At 42.0% G+C, this 10,948-nt stretch overlaps 1 protein-coding gene across 2 annotated transcripts in view; it reads right to left on the reverse strand.

Annotated features, from left to right (window-relative positions):
• The window catches only part of WWP1 (WW domain containing E3 ubiquitin protein ligase 1), a 67,340-nt gene extending 57,052 nt beyond the window's left edge, over positions 1-10,288 (reverse strand). For both annotated transcript variants that reach the window (XM_084260485.1, XM_084260484.1), the window contains exon 1: positions 10,067-10,288. The gene's annotated coding sequence lies outside the window, so the exon portion shown is untranslated. The remainder of the gene's footprint in view (positions 1-10,066) is intronic.
• Between the last annotated feature and the right edge of the window lie 660 nt (positions 10,289-10,948).

A 10,948-nucleotide genomic window follows, 5' to 3' on the forward strand; every position in this document is an offset into this window, starting at 1 on the left:
TTTTAAGCCATTCCCTCACACACCATCACTGGACACTGGAAGGGTATCAGCACCTCTTTCTCTGCTCCCCCTCATGAGGAAGTTGTAGACGACAAAAAGGTCAGCGCTCAGTCTGCTCTTGTCTAAGATGAACAAACCAAATATCCTCAGCTGCTCCTTGTACTTCATGCCCTCTAGTCTTTTCACCATCCTAGTTCCCTGCTTTGGGCAAACTCCAGTATTTTCACAAACCAAGTCTGACATCTGTATTTATCTTCCTTAAGCTGACCTATATGAAGTTCCCACCCCCACAGAAAACAAGTCTTTGTCCCCTCATATTGGCATGGAGAGTAAGCTACATACAAAAATATTTTATTTGCTGTATTTTTTCATGCAAATGCACTGACCACTGCTTCAGATACTGCATGGATTAGTACTGAAGTATCTACAACATATTGCCACCCTGTCCAAGAAAAAAAAAAAGTAGTACAACTGCAGAGGTTTACAGAAGATTATTTTTCAATATTATGCAGGAGATCCAAACAAATGACAGACTACGATTCTACTGCACACATCTGCCTGTTCTGTTTTGCTTTAGACTAGCAAAGACCTTTTTAGCCTGGTTTCCAATGCAAACATCATATGTATGACTCATACTGTCCACCTGCCTCTTCCCACTCTTCATCTCCAACCCCCTAAATGAATCTGTTCAGCACCAAATTCAGTTAAAATAAACTAAGAAGTAATACTCTCTGATACACTGAGTTACCATAAGCTTCATGAAAATCAGCAGCTAGGTAGAGGAAAGACACAATTTCCTGTGCTTGCTGAACAATGAACTCAGGCAAAACGTTTCAGGTACACCTTGCTTTTTGAATCTTAATGACAAGGACACTTCTAGGTCCTACCACAATATCAAATAAAGAAAAATGCCAATGTCTCCTCTATATATTGTAGATACACACACACACACAGTGAAACAAATGGAGGAAGCAACCTGGAGGTTGCTTGAACAGAAGAATGGTAGCTGAAGTCCAACATGTGTATCAAGAACTCAGGGAAGATTATTTTCTTCTTCATTCAGCTGAATAGCCTATCTGCCAGAACACATCATGTGTTAGCTACATACTAGTCTTCAGCCTCTCCAGGTTACTTTGTACTATGGATAATCCTAAATGTTGGTATAAATTACTGTTTAGCAACTTGGATTAAGAGCAATGTAAAGTATTGCTAAGATATTATCTGTAAAATATGGGCTGGTTTTAGCATAGCTACATTGCAAACCGAAAACATTACTGTAATTAAATGTAGGCACTTCCGTATTAAATATAGCTTTATAGGTAGCACATTATAACAACATGTAAAATGGAGAAGGATGGGCACATATCAAGATTACCCAGATAGTGACAGGTCTGAGTTCTTGTGAATGGATTTTATAAACTACCAGTCACAGTAGCCATATCTAGTATAAGCACATCTCTACTGCAGTCACAGCAAAACTAACAACAAATTCCAAAGAAATATAAACCAACATTAAATAAATTAACCAAGAGCACTGCTGTTTCTGTTACACCTCCCCTCCTTGTTTTTGTGGGGATATGATGAAACCATGATTAAGGAATACCAGTAACGTGGGGCAGTATTAAGTAATTCCAAAAAAAGTCTCCCCATTGTTCCAGTCAGTCAGTACAAGATGACAACTCAAAGGGAAGGGAAACTACTCAGCGTTACAGGCTTCAGTGGAAGACAAGGTCTTTGACCATTTCTCAGCAGTAACAGATTTTATGTGATCCACCTCTCCTCAGTAACTCTATCTCAAAAAATAGCTCAAAGAGGTAAAAGTAGAATTTACTGTCTGTTCTCACTCTTTTCTCCAGTATCTGCTTTTTAAAATGTGCTATGCCAGCCTCCTTTCAGCTGTCAATCTCAGCAGTGTTAAAATACTAAAACATGTCTGTCCTAATTCCAATCACAGACTGTACTAATCTTACCTTCTACTACCTGAGAGCATTCACCCAAGCATTGTCACTTACTTTGTCAAAAATAGCCCTTCAGTCTCTACAGCACTAGAAAATTCAACCTGATCCTTAGCAAGGCTTCCAGGTGATAAGTAACACCCATTTCTTAAAACAGAGAGTTGTCATCTTCTGGTAATTATTTTCCATTGCAATTCTAAATTAATCTGATTCCACAAAAATGACAAGTTGAGAATATAAGTAATATGTAGCCATGCCACAAGAGCCCAAAGATTGACTTCAAGGGTGGATACTGGACCACATCAATACACTGCACATTAACTCAATGCTACAAAGGCATCAATGGGCCTTAAGAAAGCTACTTAAATTTTGTAGTAAAAGACTATTTGAAATATTATTTTCATTTCACATGAACTGATGGAGTTCATGAAGAATGCAGATACTCTCATGAGGGTCAGGATCTTTTATGCTGAAAAGCTAAATTACATACCTTAAAATCATTAACAACTAAATGTTGAGAACAACACTGCCTTGAAATCAAGCAATTGCAAAAAAAAAATAAAAAAATATCACAGAACAAGTCATCCAACTCACCACTGAAATAAGTCAATTTTCAAAACAGTTCTGCTATTCATGCCAATTTTTGAAGGTAGGTATTAGAGACAGAGCAAAGACAGGCAAGGGAAAAGCATCTCCAGAATTCTTTATCACATAACATACACCTGCATGACATGGTCAATGTCCTGGTTTTGGTCAGGTTGGAGTTAACTTCTTTTGTAGCAGCGGATGGAATGCTGTGTTTGAGAGTTAAATTGGGAGTAGTGCTGATAACACCCTGATGTTTTTAGTTGCTGTCAGACAGTCAAGGACTTTCTCAGCTCTTCATGAGAAAGGAGGGGCGAAGCCAGGACAGGTGACCCAACTGACCAAAGAGAGTATTCCACGCCAGTTACGTCCTGCCCAGGATATCGGGGGCTGACGGGAGGAAGGCCGAGGGCGGCTCCGGGACGCGCGGTTCTTGGGGGACAGTCGGGTTCTGGGACGGCTCTGGGTGGCACGGCCTGAGTTGTGTGGGTTTGGTGAGAAACTGCCTTGTGTATCAACAGCTTCATATATTTCTGCTCTAAAGTCCTGTTAGCATTGTTATAGTTTATCTTTCTGTTATCTTAGTAAGCTATCCTTATCCCAACCCATGGGCCTCTTATTTCTTGGTTTTGGGGTTATTTGCCCCTTCCTTTTCCCTTCCCTTCTCTCTCACCCCCCCCCCCCCCCCCCCCCGCTTCCCTCTTTCCCTGCTCTTTTAAGGAGCAGGCAGCTGCGTGGATCTCTGCTCTCAGCTGGGGTGAAACCATGACAGTCAACACACAAGTCTTCCAGTCTGAAGAGTATTAAGACTACTTAGTCATTCTATTAGTCTTCTTCCATATAAATCAGTCAACCTGCTGTACTTCTTTGTACCTTCTCCAGCTGTACCATATATATACCCTTGGGACAGGATAGAAAGTGGAAAAGATGAAAAAAAAATGCACAAAGCATTCATTCAGGATGGGAATGCACTGTGGATATAAACAGTGACATTGATAACGCTGTCTGGTTCATTCTACTACATCAACCTTTGAAGCCATCACTTTTAAGCTGGGGGAGGTGGCAACATCTGGAAAAATGGGTTTACTTCCCCTCTGTTAATGGGGAGGACCTGGAACACAACATTTTCAAGTATGCAGGAAAATAAACTCAAAGTGTAGGTCTCTGCCTATACAGAGTTATTCATGCTAGTTTTCATTTCTTATGGCCTTCAAAGCTTTGAAAGTGAAGCAACCAGTGTAACAAACTTAGTCAAGATAGACAAGAACATCAACTAAATCTGAAAGCAAGCTCTCTATTAGACTGAAAAAAAAAAAACCAAGAAAGGCTGTGGTGGGGTCTTAGCCCACCAGCTCTTAAGAAGTGTTTAAAACATGTGGTGAGTTTATGCAAACTGTATATTCTTTGTATTAAAACTCTTATTATTTAGCAATGATTTTTCTCATCTGTGTTAGAGTCTACTGCTCATTTTGAATCATACATTAGCTTATCCCAATTGAACCTTGTAGGCATTACTCCTTCATAGACTATCCTACTCAGCTTTCCAAATTGTGTTCTAGCTTCTCCTTCCTTTGTTGTATGACAGAGGGATAAAAGCACAGGCTGCAACTTACTCCTATTCAAAGTTCAGCTGGCCTCCCTTCACTTTTTTTTTTTAAATAGACAACATTTTTAATTTTATTTGCACAGGAGCAGTATTATTTTAAGAATTTTCTCCTGAACCCATTGCAGTTTTGATCAGGAATAAAGAAAAACAGCAGTCCATTTTTTAAAACAGCTACACCGACCTTTTATCTTTTATTCCATTCCTAATGGGACATTTTCCAAAAGCAATTCTAAATTAAATAGAGCTCTTATAATGAAATACTTAATTCACATCCCATTTTGAGAAATATTTCTATCTCAGCTACTCCTTCTAATAGGCATTAGGTCTCCTATGTTAACACAAAAATGCACCTACCCCCCACACCAAAGCAGCCCCTTACATCCCTCTGATGTTTCCACTTCCCTTACTCAGTAAATAATTTTATCACATACAGATCTTGCCAGTTCTTTAGTAGCAGCCTTTGTCATATTACAAACTAAGAGTCCAAATAGTTTTCTTCCCCACAGCTATTCCCTTTACAATGTAGTTTTACTCACCATCCCATGATAACACAACTTTGTCAACAACCTCTCACAAGACATTCAGCTGGGGATTTATTTTATTCTACTTTGAAATGACACACAAATATCAGCCTTCCACCAGATTTTCAACACTAATTGAATTTTTTCCAGTCCTTGTAACTTGCATCCAGAAGTCAAAATACACTTTTTCTTTTAAAAGGAAAATCTTTCCAGCTACTACAATGAGAGTGACTTTTTTTTTTTAAAGAGAATACTGTAAGAAGGTAGCTGGAAGTGGAAAATAAAAAGTGCTGAGAACAATGAGCAAAAGGAACTGAAATTTAAGAAAAAAAGCAGTTTTCACACTTGTAACCTGAAGGGAAGAGAAAATGGAAGTTTGGCAATCCTGTTGTTCTTCAGCTTCTATTTAGCTGTCCTCTTATATTTTTGTTTTGCTTTCTTACTGTAACATTTACACATAAATACTTTAATGCCACTGTGTATACTAGAAAATACAAGAGAACTAACTCGAATATACTACTTCGTAAAATCAAGGTCACTATTTAACACACGTATCTTGATCTGTTTTATTTCATCCTTACAAACAAAAACATCCTGCCACATCTTACTGAATTTCTCAAGAACTAGCAGAGCACTGTGTTTCAAAACTGGACATGTGCTCTTTTTTCTGTTCTGATGCCCAAGCATATTGTGCAATTTTACAGATTATGAACTTTATTTTTCCTGTTTACTTTTCCATATTCTAAAACTACAACTCCATTGATTTATACTGAGAAATCACTGGCTACCTTGAAAAGCACATGCAAACTGAAGTTCTCTCATTTTTCACTCAACTATGTGAGGAATAGATAAAAGCTTTAATTTCTTTCTTTTTTAACAGACTCTTCCGTTCATCTCTGGCTCCATTTAAATGCTTACAGCAAAAATCTTTACTAGAAACCCAGGCGACTAGAAGTGTGCCCAGAGTATACCCTGTACACTTATGTCTGTACACACAGAAGCACAGACAAGAGCCCTCTTCTGCCCACTTCAGGCTGCAAGGTGAAGATACTTGAATGTGTAAAGTTGTTTTGCTGTTTATTTTTAAAATTTGACATTCTCTTCTCAACTTTTTTTTTAATTATTTTCTTCCACCTCCACAATGGTTTTCAGCAAGGTAACTCCAAAATCCTGATAGAAAAAAAAAGTAACTGGAGTAATTCTGTGCTGTTAGAACTAGTTGAGAAGGTTGGTTACTAACACGTTTGTATTTTCAATGCCATTTACACTTAAGACAAAACAAGAGACTGTCCTACTGCATTTTCAGTGACAGATACTTGTACTTTTTTTTTTTCTGAAGTGATTTCAGTCAATGAAAGATTCCTCTCATCAGAGGCTGAATTTCACTACAAAGGACTACTGGCCACACTAGTAACATCACTCCAAGTTAACATTCTTAACAGTGAGGATGTTAAGAATTCTTCAGGTTTTGAACTGGTTACATTTATGCAAGGTCGGACCCAATCGTTTAAAGCAGAGCATAAGCATCTCTAACACATTCCAGCAATATGAAGAAAGTTTCAGAAGCCCAAGAACGTAATCTTATTTGTTAAACACAGGATTCACCCTAACTTTTATTAAAGACTATTTTAGTCAAAAGTCAGTAGAATTTTTAAGTTAAAAAGTCCTATTTAAAGATAATATGAATTTGGATTTAAAGTGCTTTTTTGACAACGTATTATCAAACTGAAACTGTACATTACAAACTTACACAATCCTCAACATTGCCTAAGAGGAGAGGGAATTAAAAAAAAACCACTTTGACGTATATCTGCTGTTACAGAACCACAGCAATATAGCCATGCAAACCTGCAACGATTAATTGCTTCATACTACAGGTGTAGTAGTTACTGAGACCTACACTACAGGGAGCATAAAGGTTTCTCTGACATACTTCCCCTGAAATAGTAAGAAATTAAAAATTAAAAAAAATTCTGACAGCTCATAGCTTCCCTGCAATCTCTAGCGTTCTGCAGTAAAGCAACACTACACTTGCAAAGCTCAGCTAAACTTAAATATGCTTCTGGTTAAACTATTAGATCCTCAAACGCAAAAACGAATCCTAAGAAGCAATGATTAGAACTTTTCACTTACATAAAGCAATTAAAAACAAAAATTCCCTCTTTAAAGGTACTGTAGCAAAATTTAGCATAAAAACCTGTCACGTCACTGTTTTACGGTGGGGGGTGGGGGGAAATAGAGGCTACACCACTCCTGAGATCTGTTACTTCCCACAAGCCTTTGGAATGCCTCTTCTGGATGCTCCAACTTCTGCAGACGCACAAGAAGGGATTTCTCTCCAGACATATTGTTTTCCTTCCAGAAAGCAGAGGTCGTTATCGAATACTTCAGATGGGCCTTACCTCTGTCTACTTTATATGACTACAGCATGTCAGCAGATTATGACAAATCTAAACTAACACCTACACAGAAAGAACGTGGCCTACTGATGCAGTGAAAACAGACTTTTCAAGAAGGACCTAGATGTAACCAATTCCTATTTGTCTGCATTTCTACACAGAACAAAGTAATATAGAAGCATGCCACTACACATTGCATAGCTCAGAATTCAAAGGAAGAGTTCAGCAGTTCTGGTTTATAAGTTTCATAGGGACATCAGAAATTACAGGATTTTGGTTAATCTGTGACTACCATTGAAACTTACACACTTTCATATAGGAACACAAGCTGGGACAGCTTTTCTACTTTACCATGAGTTGTATACAATTGATGAAGAGCTAGAAAACCTTTTTTTCTTTTTTTAAGTTGAGAAGAAGTTGTGCAAAAGCAGGTATGAGCAGGACTAACCTAGATCAAAAGATACTGCATTTTTATCAGTAGTTCCACTCCCCTTCAGTCTTTATGAGAAAAAAAAGTCTTTCTAACCAAAAGTAACTTTCTAGAATGACTTAAGCATAGCTTAACTTCTCTTTGGTTTTGTCTATCACCCCTTCTATTCCCTTTACAAGCCTTTTCACTTCATGATCTGCATTTCACCCAACTGAATCCTACGATTAACTTGGTTTTGGGGGGACTTGCATGGGCTTTTTTTTAAGCTAACTATGAGTGTTTGCTCTAAGTACATAAATAGTAGACATTTCCAATTAACAAATATCACTTTGGTAATTATTTTGTTATTATTGTACTTTAGCTTTCATATTTAATGTTTTAATGACATATGAATACTGAGGCATAAAGAAACTGAATACAATAATAACTTTTGGTCATAGATCCTTATGACCACCTCTTCTTTGTGTCCAAAAACCAGGAGAAATATCTTTCCACACAGGCATTCTTTTAAGAGAAAAAACAGGAAAGTGGGTAGAAATTAGAACTTACAAACATTTCCAACTTCATATAGAAAGATAAGAAGAAAAATGAAAAATAGTAGAACTAGCTGGCATTCCTCCATCTTCCAAGGGGTTCACAGACTCAGGAAAAAGGGTTGGCTCTGTGCTCTGTCAGTACTCCCATGATTTAAAAAGCATTTGTAGACAGAAGATTATTTAAACTTTATTGCCAACCCTTTAACAGAAATACACATGCTGACTTACAGCATTTTGTTCATGTTTAGCAACACATGTGAATTATTTTTCCAACAAAAAATAACCTATATCCTTTTGGTAACAGGGTGTCCCATGCCAAGAGATTAAATCAGTCCCAGGCAAATAAAATTGATTTCATGTTTTCAAGTATAATTATAATGTTGAGGGAATTATTCTACACTATCACTGGAAAAAAGATTACCAAGAAGGCCTAAGTTACTCAAGCTAGAAGCATTTATAGGATTAGAACTTTAAAATATAGCTCAAAATACACACCAGTTTATATTAAAATTGACAACTAATAATTCCATTTCTACCTTGAACAACATGGCCCAACAATAATAATTTTGTTTCTACATCATAAAGGGCTTAAAACGGAATATGAGTTTTAAGAAGAGACTCTTAATTATTCTGAAGGCCCTATTGTCTTCTACATGTATGACAATATATAACCCAGTCACCTGCAGCCAGTGACAATATCACCTAGTAAGGCAGTGTTATTAAACTTGCATAACCTGGTGGGGTTTTAATGCAAAATATCCTGATGCTTATATGACACAGGTGCCACGTGAAAATGCAAATGAAATATGAAAACTTCCTTTTTATACTTTCACCCAAACACTGAAGAGCTCCCATTAAAATGATTAGATAGTGTTAAGCCCCTTTTCTCTCTTTGATGTACAGTTTAAACATTTATAGATCTAGAAGCAGAGCTATATCATCCTAGTTAAACTGGGATGAAAATTGGTATCGTTCCAAAAATAAGACAACTACAAATAAAACCAAGTAAATAAACACGAGTTGTAACATTTTGCCAAACACTTAAACAAAGATAAATGACATAAATAGGTCTTTTGAGGTCTTGAATTCACAGTCTGCTCAGCAAAACGTACATCAAGGAGGACCCTGAGAGAACAGCAGACACATACGATCTGAGCAGTAACTATAATGACTTCCCACCTTATTGTGCCCCCTCCTCATGAGCAAAGGCACACCGCACATATTGTGAGGGGTAAGAGCAGCTCTTTGTAGGGGGGAAACGGTTCTTCACCTCCTCCCTCCCCAGGTTCACCTAAGGAAGGTGAACTGAAACGTGACTACGTCCATCTCCTCTGCTATCATCCCCCAGATAAGCAAGCAAGGGCCGGCCACGGAACTGCCTCACTGACTCCCAGTCACTAATGCCTCTCGCAATCCACTCAGCATTGACACAGGTCAGGTCTCAGCCTTCAGTCACCCGAAAGGCCGTAGACAGGAATAAACAAGGTTATTCGCCTGACACCGGACACCAGCGACGCTCCCGCTCTCCTTCCCCGCCGCCCCATACCTCCACAGGCTCACCCAAGCACCGACCCTCCCTCCCCTTTCCAGGTGCGGGCCAAGAGGCCCTTCGCCCGGTCCAGACACGGGCTGGGTGGGAGGCACCAACACAGCCGTCCTCCCGTCGCCAAATGGGGGCACCAAAAGGGGAGAAGCAACAGCCGCCACCCCATCCCCCCCCGCCCCCCCTCCAGAGGGGCCCCGGGGGTGCGACGAGTTCAAGTGCCGGAGAGGAGAGACCGAGACCTTACTACTGCTCCCTTCGCCATTTTAGCCCCCACGCCCATTCCCCTCCTCCCCGCCCCTCAGTGACAGGGGCAGCTCGCACCCGTCCAGAGCCCACCCCCCTGCCCTCGCCACCGCCGCTCCCCCACGGCCGAACGGCGGCGAAAGGCGAGAAAAACAGCAGCCGCTTTTCTCCCCAGGCCGGCCGGGCTCCACCGGGCCAGACCGCAAAGCGAAACGGCTGCGGCACAGCCTATTTTGTTTCCTTACCGTGGCTCGCAGCCTCACAGCTGCTGCTGCCGCCGCCGCCTCCTCCTTCCTCCCACCTTTTCTCTTTTTCTCCTCCTTCTCCTCGCCGCCGCGGCGGCTCCTCACCCCTCCGCGCCGCGCTCCGCCGCCGCGCAGAATGATGCCATCTCACAGCGGCATCGGCGGCTCCTGCACAACAACCCCCCCTCCCTCCGCGGCCGCCCCTCCTGCCGCTGCGGCCGCCCCTCCTGCCGCCGCCGCTGCTCCCGCCGCTGCGCGCCGCCGAGGGCCGAGCCAGCCGCCTGCGCGCGCCCCCAACTGCCGAGCCAGCCTCCTGCGCGCGCCCCGGGCACGGGGAGCAGGAACTTGTAGAGCCGCCGCCCGGGCGGGAGGGCCCGGTCAGAACCAAGTAGTGCGCAGCGGCGGTAGGAAGGAAGGAAGGAAGGAGAAAGCCCCGACCGAGGCTCTTCAGAGGGGACAGGGCTTATTCCTAGCGCCTGCCCCGGGCTGAACCAACTCGGGTGCTACGGCGGGGAGAAGAGCTGAGCGGGCCGGATCAACCCCTCCGCAAGGCAGGGGAGGAGGGGCCAGGCTCCAGCGCCGGAGTGTGCTCCGCGGGGGAGAGTGTGCGTGGGCAGGATAAGGGGAGCTTTTGTGAGGCGCTGGCCCCGCCGAGAAACCTCCTGTACGGCGGCGGCGCCGACAGCCAGCACACCCCGGCTGTGTGCGGGCGATTAAGACGGAGGGGGGTGTTCTCTTCACCCTTCTCCCTCCCGAGCTACGCAGGCGGGGCGGGCTCCAGCGCTCCGCCGGGAGGCTCCGCTGCGGCCCTGGCAGTCACCCCGTTTCGGAGCCAAGAGGATCCGTCCGGCTGCCCCCATTCCTCTACCGTCCGACCTCTTT

Source organism: Gallinula chloropus (assembly GCF_964237585.1).
Source record: "Gallinula chloropus genome assembly, chromosome: 2".
Lineage (NCBI taxonomy): Eukaryota > Metazoa > Chordata > Aves > Gruiformes > Rallidae > Gallinula > Gallinula chloropus.